Here is a 14858-nt window from a genome sequence, read left to right on the forward strand (position 1 = left end):
AAATAAGCAAATGTCACCTAAACATTTACCGAACACCACTAAGTAACCTAGTAAATTGATAAACATAACTTGCACACATAGTAAAGCTAATTTATCAATCCATCAGCACCTAATTACATCAAATAGGTTACCAACTTAGTTCAAATCTAAATAAATAACAAAATCGGCAGCATAGGTTCTAGCTGCAACATGCATGGCTCGGGCTGCATAGTCTACTCCTTGTGCTATTCCTTGTCTTGCATGGAAGCCAACTTCAACAATATGGCCATAGATAACTAGTAATGAAAATTTTAAAATTTTTAAAATTTTAAATTAGTAAAGATAAAATTACACTTTTAACATATTAAAAATGATAAAATTTTGATTTAATTTTTTAAAAATTATAAAGATGTAGACTATTAAAGTAGTGAAATTGTATATTTACTATCCTAAAAATTATAATTTAATTTCGTTCCTTTTAAAAAAAATTGATTTCGCCCGTATCAATGATACTTATTTAAGTCTACAAATAGCTTTGAGCAACTTAGAAATATGATTTGAAAATTGAGAATATGCAAAACCTAAGGGTTGAGACATATATACCTCTTCTTCTAAGTTGCCTTATAAGAAGGCGTTGTCGACGTTAACTTGACGTAAAACGTTGTTGTGTTGAACCATAATAGAGAGAATTAGTCGAACTATTACTGATTTAACTACTGGACCGAATGTTGCATGAAACTCCACCTTAGGCTGTTGAGTGAACCCTTTTGCAATGAGGTGGACTTTAAATCTATAGTTGGATCCATTTGCTTTTCTTTTTATTCTAAGCAACCATTTACACTACACAATGTTCTTTGTAGAGTCATGAGAAACCAATTTCCAAATATGGTTATGTTGCAGTGCATTAAACTCAACTTTCATTGCATTTCGTCACTCAGAGTGTGTGTTGGCTTGGGTAAAGGTGTGAGGGGTGTTGTTTGGATGAAGAAGAGCCATAAGATCAAGAAATATTTTTTTCTAGCTTATGGATGTTATTTTGGGAATGAGATATTATTCGATTTGATGTTGGGTGGCGGATTTGGTTTCAATGGTTTAGGTATAGTTGGTAGAAGGTGAGATAAAGGTTGTCTGGAGGCTATTGCTGAAGTCGAAAGAATTGGATTTTGAGAGGTATTAGTAGGCATCCTGTGAGAGTAAACAATAAGGGATTGGTTGGGTTCTTGAGTTTGTGAAGCATGGCTAAGTTGGGTTGTAATGGGTGAGAAATTTTGGTTATAAGTACCATGATTGTCATGGGAGATGGTGATGGGTGTTGAATCACCAAAATATCGTATGCCCTAAAATAAATTTGAAATTATACTTGATAAATTAAATTTATATGTTTTGTGATTAATGACTTGATAAATTAAATTCATGAGTTACGTCATAGATGGTGTCTTAAAATTTTTATAATGTTGTCAGAAAAATAAAATTGAGGATTAAACATAATAAGAAAAGTGTAAAACAAAATAGTATATTTTTTTATAAAACACAAGTATCTTCATTTGTTTTACAAGTTGAATATAGTCTATTAGGGCTGAAGTAATATTTAAGTAAAGCTCTCTCAACAATACTGACTCTAATATTTTGTAACACCCAAACTCGGTTTAAGCGTTATGACCGAATCTGGTGATGTCACATTGTAACACCCCTTACCCATATTCGATGCCGGAATAGGGTACGAGACATTACTAGAAGACATACATTTGCATACGTATTAAACCAATTTATAAAATTTCATCTAAATTAAAATTTTCATACTATTAACGTGCTTTTATAATTCTTTACAACATATCCTCAAAATATTACATTCATAGCAAATAGGGACTACGAGACCCGATACTTATGTAATTTAATGCTTCATTTCCATTTCATTCAATTCACAATTTCTCATGTTCACAATTCAAATCAATTTCTCAATCCAAAATATATTTCAATACCACAATAATTCTTTTAATTTAAATCATATCACTAGAAACTTCCATTTAATTCATGTACAATTCAATATCGTTAAGTTCAATACTAATACGTATTCACCATTTAACTCAACGTTTATCGATTATACCATTCATTAATACATTTATAAAATTCTTAGTATTGCAATGAAAACATCACTTAAGCTTAAATAACAACATCAAATCAACTCATCATCCCCTTTTTCGTCATTTTATTCTTCAAGTATGAACTTAGTATTTCATTTCCTTTCCCCACCCATTTCCTACAAATATCACACAAAACAATAACATATCATTCAACCATAGTCACAAGCTAGTACATTTAAACATAATTCTTTTTTGGAATAACCACATGATAAACCATTTCAATAAAGATTACATAATCTAAACCTTACCACCCTTTCATGATCACAAGCATATATCCATCTAGGCACTTACCATTTCAATGCATAACTTATAAATTTAATGTGATATAATTCAGCCACAACTTGGCCAAAGCCTAAGCGTATACACCACACATGTTAGCCAAATAAATATATAGCGTAAGCATTATATGTGTGGCCGAGTTCAATATTTATTCATGTATCAAACTTGCCAACATGAGTTAATCCATAAACCATTCAAGGCCTTACTTCATACCAAATCATATACCAAATATACCACACACACATACTATGAAACTTTATTTTCCCATATGAGTTTAAACCATGACCAATAATACACAAATATAAGCATCACTTCTATTTCATCGTTTATCGATTATAATCGAGCATATGACTAATTATACACAAATCATTCGTATAATTTATTTTCCTTCTCCTCCTCTCCATTCTACATCCTTAGTGTACATAACACTCTTAGAAATAACATTTTCTATAGTTTCACTATACATTTACATGTAAACTTAAAACTGTCTCTCCAAGTCAGAGTCACTAAATTATTTTTACCTGGAGCTACAGAGCTCCAAATTAAGAACCATTAATTTTACCCAAAACTAGATTCACATATATTCTTACTATTAAATTTTCAAAATTTTTGGTTTGGCCAAAAAGTACAGTTTATTCTTTAAAGTTTCCCCTATTTTACTGCTTAACAGTTCTGACCTCTCTTCACTAAAAATTAATTTTCTCATTGTCAAAAATTCAGATATTATTTTTGTTTGTTTTTCTTGAAAAGAGATTCACTGAGGATTCTAAACATATAAATTTTAGCCCAAAATTATTTTTGTACAATTTTTGAAAATTTTCCAAAATCAAAACAGGGGATTCCAAAATTATTCTAACCCTATCTCACTAAAATTAAAATATCTCAAAATATATAACTCTTTTGATTGTTTTGTTTCTTTTATATGAAAATAAACTAAATAATATTTAATCTCATATCTAATTCAGCTTCTAATTCAATTTCCACCATTTTTGGTGATTTTTCAAATCCACACAACTATTACTATTCAAAACTATTTTATTTCTAAATTTGCTCTTTAATAGTTTCATTACTTCTTTTCATCTTACTCAAGGGTCGATTAAATATCGAGCTCAATATTCATCACGTAACCTTATTTGATTCACATATATTTTCACTTATCTAATTTCCCCGATAAACACTTCGAAATATTAATCGTTACACGGTGGAATCAGCACTTAGTAACCACCTCATGTTCAAAGGATCCCGGTGGAATTAGCACTTAGCAACCACCTCATGTTCAAAGGATCCCGATGGAATCAGTACTTAGCAACCACCTTATAATCAATTATACGGGGAATCAGCACATAGCAACCCCTTTCACAATTAAGGATACGGTGGAATCAGCACTTAGCAACCACCTTTATTGTTAGAATTAAGTGACCCAAATCCTTATTTAAATAAAATACCGTGGTAAAATAAAATAAAAGTAAAATCCCTATAGAACTATACTTCATTTATTTTATTTTAGAATAAGGTTTTTTAAACCTTATTAAACTCCATCTATTTTATATTATTTGAATAAGGAGTTTCACTCCTATTAGAATAAGGTTTACAAGCCTATAAATAGGCATAGTCTACTCCTCTTGTAATTAATTTGGAATTCGACATAGTAAATTTTCTTCTCCTCTGCCTATGGTTTTTTTCCCGAAAGGGTTTCCACGTAAAATCTGTGTGTTCTTTATTTTTCTATTTCTTTTTCTTTGCGATATATTGTCAGTACCAACATTATTTTCACAAATTGGTATCAGAGCTTCTGGGCTGTTCATCTTAATCACGGTAATGACGTCTTTGAGATATGAAATTTCACTGTTGGATCGCAACACCAGATTTGCGTTGTGGCAGATAAAGATGCAAGTAGTTCTTGCACAGATGGACTTAGAGAAAGCCCTATTAGGGGTAGATAAGATGCCTTCAACATTGACGAAGGAAGAGAAGAAGCGCAAGGATCGAAAGGCGTTAACACAGTTACATCTACATTTGTCTAACGAAATTTTACAGGATGTGATGAAGGAGAAGACCACCGTTGGATTATGGAAGAGGTTGGAACAAATATGTATGTCGAAAACTCTAACTAGCAAGCTACATATGAAACAACGTCTTTATGCTCATCGTTTGGAGGAAGGTGCATCTGTGCACGAACACTTAACAGTGTTTAAAGAAATTCTCTCAAACTTGGAGGCCATGGAGGTTCAGTATGATAAGGAAGATCTAGGGTTGATTCTACTTTGTTTGTTGCCTCCGTCTTATTCAACCTTTAGAGATACGATTTTATATAGCCGCGAGTCTCTCACAGTTGATAAGGTTTATGATTCTTTAACCTCTTATAATAAGAAGAAGCATCTTGTGATTAAAACCAACTCTCAAGGAAAGGGTCTTATTGTTCGTAGGAGACAAGATCAGAATGCTGATAATGATCGTGAAAGGATACAGGAACGAAATCCTTGCAGTGAATTTAAGGGTAGATCGAAATCTGAGTGCTATAAGCTACAGAACAAGATCAAAAAGGAGGCTGTGAATCAAAATGGAAAACAACTAGAAAATTCTGGTAAAGCTAATGTTGTAGAAGATCATAGCGAAGGTGAACTTCTAGTCGCTTCTGTCAACAATTCTAAAGCGAGCGAGGAAGGGATCCTTGATTCGGGTTGCACCTTCCACATGAATTCCAATCGGGATTGGTTTAAAATTTACGAAATAGTGTCTGAAGGTATTGTGTTGATGGGAAATAATGCTTCATGTAGAACTGCATGTGTTGGAACAATTAGAGTTAAGATGTTTGATGGAGTTGTCAGAACACTCAATGACGTACAACATGTTCCAGAATTAAAGAGAAATTTAATTTCATTGTGTACTCTTGATTCAAAAGGGTACAAATACACAGCTAAAAGTGGGGTTTTGAAGATTTTCAAAGGTTCCCTCATTGTGATGAAAGGGCAGAGAAAGACTGCCAAGATATATGTTTTGCAGGGTTCTACTGTCACTGGTGATGTAGTTGTGTCATCCTCTACCTTGTTAGATGATGATATTACTAAACTTTGGCATATGCGCCTAGGGCATATGAGTGAGAATGGCATGGCAGAATTGAGCAAAAGAGGACTTCTTGATGGGTAAGGAATTTGTAAACTAAAGTTCTGTGAGCACTGCATTTTTGGGAAGCAAAAGAAAGTTCGATTCACTAGAGGAATCCATAACACGAAGGAAACGTTGGAGTATATTCATTCTGATCTGTAGGGGCCATCCAGAGTGCCTTCGAGAGGTGGAGCTAATTATATGCTAACTTTTATTGATGATTTTTCCAAAAAAGTAAGGGCGTTCTTCCTAAAGTAGAAAAGCGACGTGTTTTTCACATTTAAGTCTTGGAAAACCATGATTGAAAAATAGGTGAGAAAGAAAATAAAATACATTCACACAGACAATGGCTTAGAGTTCTGTTCTGATAAATTTAATAAACTGTGCAAGTCAGAAGAGATCATGAGACACTTGACAGTTCGTCATACTCCACAGCAAAACGGCGTTGCAGAACGAATGAACAGAATGATCATGAAGAAGGTTCGATGTATGTTGTCAAATGCCAACTTATCGAAGTCATTTTGGGCAGAAGCAGCCTCTACTGCATGTTTTTTGATCAACCGATCTCCATCCGTTGCCATTGAGAAAAAGACTCCACAAGAGGTATAGTCTAGTAATCCTGTTGACTATTCTGATTTAAAGATCTTTGGTTGTCCTGCGTATACTCATGTTAATAATGAAAAAATGGAACCGAGATCTATTAAATGTGTTTTTCTTGGTTATAAAGTTAGTGTAAAAGGGTATAAATTATGGTGTCCTAAAAATAGAAAAGTTTTGATTAGCAGAGATGTTGTTTTTGATGAAACTACTATGCTACCTAACTTATCTCTTAAAGACTCTTCCAATAAAGAAAATCAAAAGCAGGTGGAGCATCATATTAATCTAGAATCTACAACAGAGTCGACCACTAAAGCCAATACAAAAATTCAAAATAGAGTTGCTTCTTCACCACAATACTCTATCGCCAAAAATAGAACTAGAAGAGAAATTAAACCTCCAAAGAAGTATGCTGAGGCTGATCTAGTTGCTTATGCTTTAAATGTGGCTGAAGATATAGATGCAAACCAAGAGCCATTTAATTATTCTGAGGCGGTTAGTTGTAAAGACTCAGAAAAGTGGATGTTTGCTATGCAAGAGGAGATGGAATCACTCCACAAAAATCAAACATGAGATCTTGTGAAACTTCCTAAATGTAAAAAGGTTGTTCGTTGTAAATGGGTGTTTAAAAAGAAAAAGGGGACTCTAAAAGTTGAAGAACCCAGATATAAAGCAAGGCTTGTTGCAAAGGGTTACAGTCAAATTCCAGGAGTGGACTTCACAGATGTGTTCTCTCCAGTTGGGAAGCATAGTTCGATTTGAGGTATTGTGGCCATGCATGATTTGGAGCTTGAGCAGTTAGATGTAAAAATTGCATTTTTGCATGGAGAACTTGAGAAAGGATATTTATATGCAACAACCAGAGGGTTTTACAGTCTCAGAAAAAGAGGACTATGTTTGCTTACTGAAAAAGTCCCTTTACGGTTTGAAATAGTCACCAAGACAGTGGTATAAGAGGTTTGATTCCTTTATGACTTCTCATGATTTTAAAAGAAGTAGCTTTGACAGTTGTGTTTACATTAAGAAAAATAGTGATGGTTCTTTTGTGTATCTACTCCTTTATATTGATGACTTGTTGATAGCAGCAAAAGATAAAAGATAGAAAAGAAAGGTCAAAGCCCAACTAAGTGAAGAATTTGAGATGAAAGACTTGGGACCAGCAAAGAAGATACTTGGTATGGAGATTCTCAGGGATAGAAAAACAAGTAAATTGTACCTAAGTCAGAAAGGGTACATTGAGAAAGTTCTTTCCAGATTAAATATGCAGAATGCTAAGTCTGTTAGTACTCCTTTAGCAGCCCATTTCAGACTTTCATCGGCTTTGTCTCCACAATCAGATGATGAGATTGAGTACATGTCACATGTTCCATACTCTAGTGCAGTAGGATCTATCATGTATGCCATGGTTTGTTCACGTCCAGATTTATCATATGCAATTAGTGCAGTTAGCAGATACATGGTGAAACCCAGTAAAGAACATTGGAAAATAGTTCAGTGGGTTTAAGATACTTACGAGGTACTACCAATGTTTGCTTACAGTTTGGAAGAACTAGAGATGAAGTCATTGGGCATGTTGATGTTGATTTTGCTGGAGACCTTGATAGAAGAATATCTCTCACCGGTTATGTCTTTACAATCGGAGGTTGTGCAATCAGTTGGAAAGCCACTTTACAAACTACAGTCACTTTGTCTACCACTGAAGCTGAGTACATGGGGATTACTGAGGCTTGTAAAGAAGCTACTTGGTTGAAGGGACTCTTTAGTGCACTCAATGAAGACCTTCAAATCAATACAGTATTTTGTGACAGTCGGAGTGCCATCTTCCTTACAAAAGATCAAATGTTTCATGAGAGAACAAAACACATTGATGTTCGGAATCATTTTGTTCGTGATATTATTGCTCGTAGTGATATTGTTGTGAGCAAAATTAGTACTCATGAAAATCCTGCAGATATGATGACTAAGTCACTTCCTATAACCAAGTTTGAGCATTGCTTAGACTTAGTTGGTGTTCATTGTTGAAGATAAACCCTTAAGGGGTTTTATGGAAGAGGTTGAGAAACTTGTTCGTTGAGAGTTCGCGATGAAGAACTTGTTCATTAAGAATTCGTGTCAAGGTGGAAATTGTTAGAATTAAGTGACCCAAATCCTTATTTAAATAAAATACCGTGGTAAAATAAAATAAAAGTAAAATCCCTATAGAACTATACTTCATTTATTTTATTTTAGAATAAGGTTTTTTAAACCTTATTAAACTCCATCTATTTTATATTATTTGAATAAGGAGTTTCACTCCTATTAGAATAAGGTTTACAAGCCTATAAATAGGCATAGTCTACTCCTCTTGTAATTAATTTGGAATTCGACATAGTAAATTTTCTTCTCCTCTGCCTGTGGTTTTTTTCCCGAAAGGGTTTCCACGTAAAATCTGTGTGTTCTTTATTTTTCTATTTCTTTTTTCTTTGCGATATATTGTCATTACCGACATTATTTTCACATTTATAATCAAAAATTCGGGGAATCTGCACTTAGTAACCCTTTTTTGATCAATGATTCAGGGAATCTGCCTTAGCAACCCTTTACATTCAAAGAATCCCGGTCTAATCCGAGTATTCAATTGGGAACCTTACTTTACAATATTTTACCAACTTTTCCAATTTACCCACATTTTGTAATCTACATCAAATATTTATTCTATATTTAATCATATCTCAACAATATATTAAATAAAATTTAAACAATGTATTATTCACATACAAACTTACCATCATGCTTTCAAGGTCAATTTCTTATCTTTCTTGATTTATAATAATACATTTAACTTATTTAACACACACATTATTCAATCTAGTCCTAAAATCACACTTTGGAAAAAATTACATTTTTACCCCTAAAGTTTCACAAAATTACGATATTGCCCCTAGGCTCGTAAAATTATTTTTATTCAATTTCTTTGCATATTAGGCCTAACCAAACCATCATATGAATATAGAAATCCACAAATTTCATTTATTTACACACTTATGACATATTTCATAACTTTTACAAATTAACCCTTTTAGGTATTTTTATCGAAAATCACTTAGTTCAAATCGTTTATCACACTCCAAAAATTCATATTCTTCCATGAAACATCAAAATACATGCATATCATCCATGGGTAAATTTTTAAACATAAACCCTAGCTCAAAATAACAGTAAAAATAGGTAAATCGAGCTACGAGGATTTCAAAAACGTAAAAATCATTAAAACGGGGTTAGAACGGACTTACAATCGAGATTGGAAGCTTGAAAAACCCTAGCCATTGTTTCCCCCTTGTGAAATTCGGCCATGGGGTTGAAGATGATGATTTTTGGCCTATTTTGTTTTTTTAATACATTTTAATTACCAAAATACCAAAATGCCCCTAACTTAAAAATTTTCTATTTCACTTATCTCATGTCCATTTTTGTCCACAATGTAACCAATGGTCTAATTACCATTTAAGGACCTCCAATTTAAAATTTCATAACAATTGGACACTTCTAACATGTAGAACTCAACTTGTTCACTTTTTACAATTTAGTTCTTTTGGCTAAATTGAATGCCCAAACGTCGAAATTTTTGAACGAATTTTTCACGAAATAATTTCGTGAAATTGTAGACCATAAAAATATAATAAAAAATAAATTTTTCGTCATCGAATTTGTGGTCCCAAAACTACTATTTCGACTAGGCCCAAAATCGGGCTGTTACATATTTGAACTTGGTTTAAATACCTAAGAAAGAAAAAAAACCAATTTGATGATAGTTTTAACTCCAAAGTGCTTCGGCTTTAGTGTTATAATTGATTACAAAGTTGGGATAATCTTTCATCTTTGGTTACCTCATTAAAATAGTCGAAAAATAATTGCAAACCATCAAATTTTCTTATGCATAAATTGATTGTGAGAACAACTCATTTATAAACTTTTTTCCAATCAAGCAATACTAGAAAAACGCTTCTAGAATTTAATCATTGACAATTTTAGGATCTAGAAAAATCAACTCTAACCAGCAGACTTAACTGTATGATTATTTAGATTAGATTATTCACACACATAACATAATTTGACTAACCCTTTCACTCAGTCAATAATATTAAAGGACGATTTTCACCTATCTCATAAATCAAATGACGAATAAATAGGAAGACAAAATTGAAGGAAAAACTAAAATCTCACAATCCCTTCACCACGCTTAATTTATCCCTAAGCTAGATTAATGAATTACTCATACATTATTAAAGAACAAGCGAAGAAATTGTTGGAAGAAATATTTAGTGGAAATAAAAGACTTAAAAAAATTAAAAATGGCTGATGTCCAGTTCCCACACAAAGTAAGATATGTAAAAAAAGGCAAGATCTCAAGCCGTCTGCCTCTTTAAAAGCCGAGGAAACCCACCACCTAAATAATATTATCCTAAAATTAAGCTTTTCTCTTTTTTAGCTTATTGTCCATTTTAGTTCTAAAAGAAAAAGGGAACTCCTAATAAAATTCCAAATAAAGGAGTCCTCCTACAAAATAACTATAAATTTACAAGTCTCCCAAGTTGCTTCATTTTTTGCTTACATGCTTAACATTTCCATGCAATCCATATGTTAATTTGTTTTCAAAGACTTTACATATATATTGCACCTACATGGAAAGTAGCCAATAAAATATCAAAAATAGTTACATTTATGTCCAAAATTCAATAAATTTAATTACAAAAAATATGTCAATTAAACACATTATCATATAATAGTAAGTGAAGAAGGCGTACTTATCGTAGGATTTATTGGATCATTGAGTAGATTGTGAATGATAAAAGGTGATTATCGTTGATGTTAATTAATGGGACTTTATATTCTGAACTAAAATAAACAACCGTAATTTTGAAACTTGATTTGAATGAATTATATTTTTATATGAAGAACTAGACATACGCATTGTCGAAACCACTTTTTTAAAATTTTTGAAACAAAATGGGAATCGACTTTGAAAATGGAGTTGCCACCGATCTTTTATGGAGGTGTGATCGGTTCACCATTAAAAAATGATTTTGGTCTACGAAATTTGAGAAAATAAGTTCGGGAGTCGGTTACGTACGAGGAAGGGTTAGCACCCTCGTGACGCCCAAAATTGGTACCGGATTGATTGTTTTAATGTCTTAATGTCGAAATTTTAAAAGATTTAAAACATGATCCTTTTATCTTGAATAAAATGAATTGGACGATGAGGCTCTCTTATTTCAAAGAAATAAATTGTCACATTCAGTAAGTTAGAGTGCGACAGTTTAAATCCTCAAAATTAAGTTTATCTTTTGACTTTTAAAACCTATGCATTTTGAGAAGGATATCTAATTATTTGGGTCAAATGAGAAAATCAAAACCTAGTAAGTTAGGGTTCGATTTCACAAAATTCCTAAATATCGAATATTGCCTTTATTTTAAAAATCCTTGATTCGAGGTAGCAAAACATCAGATCCAGTAAGTTAGGATCCAACATTTTGAAACCCCGAAGAGCTTTGTTTAGAAGTTGTATGGTTTAAAAAAATAAACACTTAGCTATTTGAGTTCTACGAGAAGAATCAAACAATTATCTCGAGAATCGCGAACACAGAGCTTTTTTTGAAAATTTGTGAAATAAAATGATTTTAATGCTTTAATGAATCATAAGTTTTAAAACATACGCAGTATGATTGAATGGCTATGTATGACGTAAAAGATAATCGCATGAGCAATAGATAAATACAAGCAAGAATAGCAAAAATGATTTTAATCATATTATGCAAATATCAACATCAATATTCTAAATTAAATACCTCTAGCATCAATTTTAAAAGATACACCAAGATAAAAAAAATCAATATGTTCTACGTATAGGAATTTTAAAATAAATTACATACATGAACTCAAAATAGACTTGAAATAAAATAATAGCATATAGATATACAAAAACGAATTTTAAGATATAATCTAAAACAAAACATTAAAATATATACATATTATATCAAATTCTTACAAAATATATATATAGTAATAAATAATGAACCAAATAATATCATGTCAAGTTTGAAAATAAAAGTATATAATAGACTCTAAAAAACAATGTATGATAACTTTAAAACATATTAATTTGAAATATTAAAATAATATTAGAAATACAAACTAAATTTGTCAAAATAAGAAATAATTCGATTTAAAATTAAACTAATAAAAGTTTAGTAAAAATTGAAACACGATCAAAAGAAAAAACAAAAATAAAATAAACTAGAGGAATGAAAATTAAATTGAAATTAAAGCAAAATTAAATAGGTAAATAACATAAATGAAAATAAAAGAAAGACTAAATTTGTACTCGATTTAAAAACTGAGGGACCTTAACAGCAAATAAACACATAAATGTGTGCAAATTTCCCTGCGCTATAAAACACGCGGGTCTGGGACCAAATCGGGTCAGTGCGCGGGTCATAGCCAACAAAACGGTGCCGTTTTGATATCGATATAAATCTAAAAATAAACCCTAAACAAGGTTCATTCAGGCATAAATGAAAAAAAGAAAGAAAATAAACCCTAAACGGCGCCCCTTTCTTCTCCGCTGCCTTGAAAGCCAGAACTCTCCTCTCTCTCATTCCGATTCGGACAGAGTAGAGGATGGCTCCAATGGCGTGCAAAGGTAAGATTCTTCTTCGCTTTTCTCTTTTATTTCATGTTATTTATGAACTGAGTAAAAAAAACAAAGAAAAGTGAAAAAAATTCAAAAATGGTACAAAACTCTGTTTTCTTTTTTTGAATATTTTTTGTTTTTGTATTCAATATCTCTGTGTGCGGGAGAGTGTCCTTACAAATGCTAAAAAAATGGCCTTATATAGCCAAATCGAAAAGAAAAGAAAAAATAAATCAAAATACATCTATTTTTTCTCTGCCATCTGTTTCTATTTTCTTTTTGTCGCTTTTTTTTTGTTTTTTTCTTCGTTTTGCTGCTTGTTTGTGTGTTTGCGTTCGCATGTACTGCATAGAGAGGACGTGGTGTGTACGGAGGCGAAGGCACTCTCGTACGGAGGCTCGTCACGTGTGGAGGGAGAGCCAAGAGATGCTACTGCTGCGGCGCTGGGAACCCTTGCTGCTAGGGTTTCTGTGTGTTTTTTTGTTTTGGGCTGATTTGGGCTAGGTGTAATTGGGTTTGGGCTTGGGTAATGTATTTTGGGTTTGGTTATTTAATTTCTGGTATGTAATTAGTTGGTGTATTGGGCTGACTAGGTTAGGTATTAGGAAATTTGGATTGGGCTATTTTGGGCCTGCTATTGTAATAAAAACTGAACATTTTATTTATTATATATATTTTTTATTTTGGTTTTAATACTTGGGCTCGGGCCAGGCAAAATTTGGGTATTACATGCATATCAACAAGATTTTAAAATTTGTTTAATATGTGCAAAATATATTTTAAAAAGGGAAGACTATTTCAAAGAATTCGACATCTCTTGGAATTTTGTTGTTTTTTTAGGAAGTTGGATCATATCATTTTATGGCAATAATAAATGGTAAAGAAACCCACATAGACACATAGTTTGGACTTGGAATTTAGCTCATTATCGGCATATGGCTTAAGCCAATGGTAGCACGAACATCCAAAACTTCTTAACGACTTGTAATTAGGATTTTTGTTAAAAAGCTTTTGATATGAGGATTGAAAATTTAAAAGAAGGGTAGGAAGACGATTATTGAGGTAAGTTGCATGTTGACAGGCAAAGAATTATAAGTTTAATGGGAGAGATGCTTCATGTAATAAAGCTTTAGTTGTTTCTCCTATATGTCAATGTCGATGTTTAGCAAAAGCTACATTTTGAGGTGTACAGGGAGGTGTTACAAGGTGCTCAATGAAAATGACGGAGTCTAATAGAGGCTCAGGAGGGTCAAGGCTTTCTCAATATTAAAAATTTTTGTAATTTAGCTCTTTCTTGATATATTATAATTCTCTCAAAAATACATGTACGCCCTTTCAAAGTTTAAAATTTTTGTAATTTTTCAAAAATATTGTTTCTTTTAGATCGATTGTTTTTATGTTTAAATCGATTATAATATTGAAATATTACTTCTTTTGAATAGATTGCTATGTTGAAATATTACTTTTTTTAATCGATTGTTTATATGTCTAAAACATATTTAATTTTAGCTTCCTCCAGAAGATTAACATCTTGCCATTGCAATCAATACATTAAGAAGCAAGATACAAATCAAGGCTTTTGTATTATCCACCACCATCAATATAAAAAGAGAGTTTTTTTCTTTTTTGTATTAAAATATGTTTTCCATTAAAGGATGGAACTTTTAGAAAATATCTTTTACCTCACTTTTGGTCTTTAGAGTATATAACCAAATGTACTTACAAAATTGGTCAACAAAAATGGACTAGTATAATTTTCTGTCAAGGGATAAGACAAGAGAGGGTCCCCAAAATCGCTAAAAACTGTTTGGAGTAGTGTAGTGCTAGACAAAGTAAACTATCGTCCTTGAATTTGTGGTGATGTTGTGGCATTTATGTGTACAGCGTCGTTGTATGTCTGCCTCTATTTTTAGTTGTGTTTATAAATGGACTATAAGCTGAAAAGAAGGCCACATTAACACTATTTTACTGTTGTGAGAATATATATATATAAAAGGAGTGCCATGGTGGCTTCGGGTCCTCTATTTTCTGCAAACCATTCGCTATTCCTTATGGTTGTTCCTTTTTCCTTTTGTCGATTTGTAGAA

This window comes from Gossypium hirsutum, chromosome D01, assembly GCF_007990345.1.
Source record: "Gossypium hirsutum isolate 1008001.06 chromosome D01, Gossypium_hirsutum_v2.1, whole genome shotgun sequence".
In the NCBI taxonomy this organism is placed as follows: domain Eukaryota; kingdom Viridiplantae; phylum Streptophyta; class Magnoliopsida; order Malvales; family Malvaceae; genus Gossypium; species Gossypium hirsutum.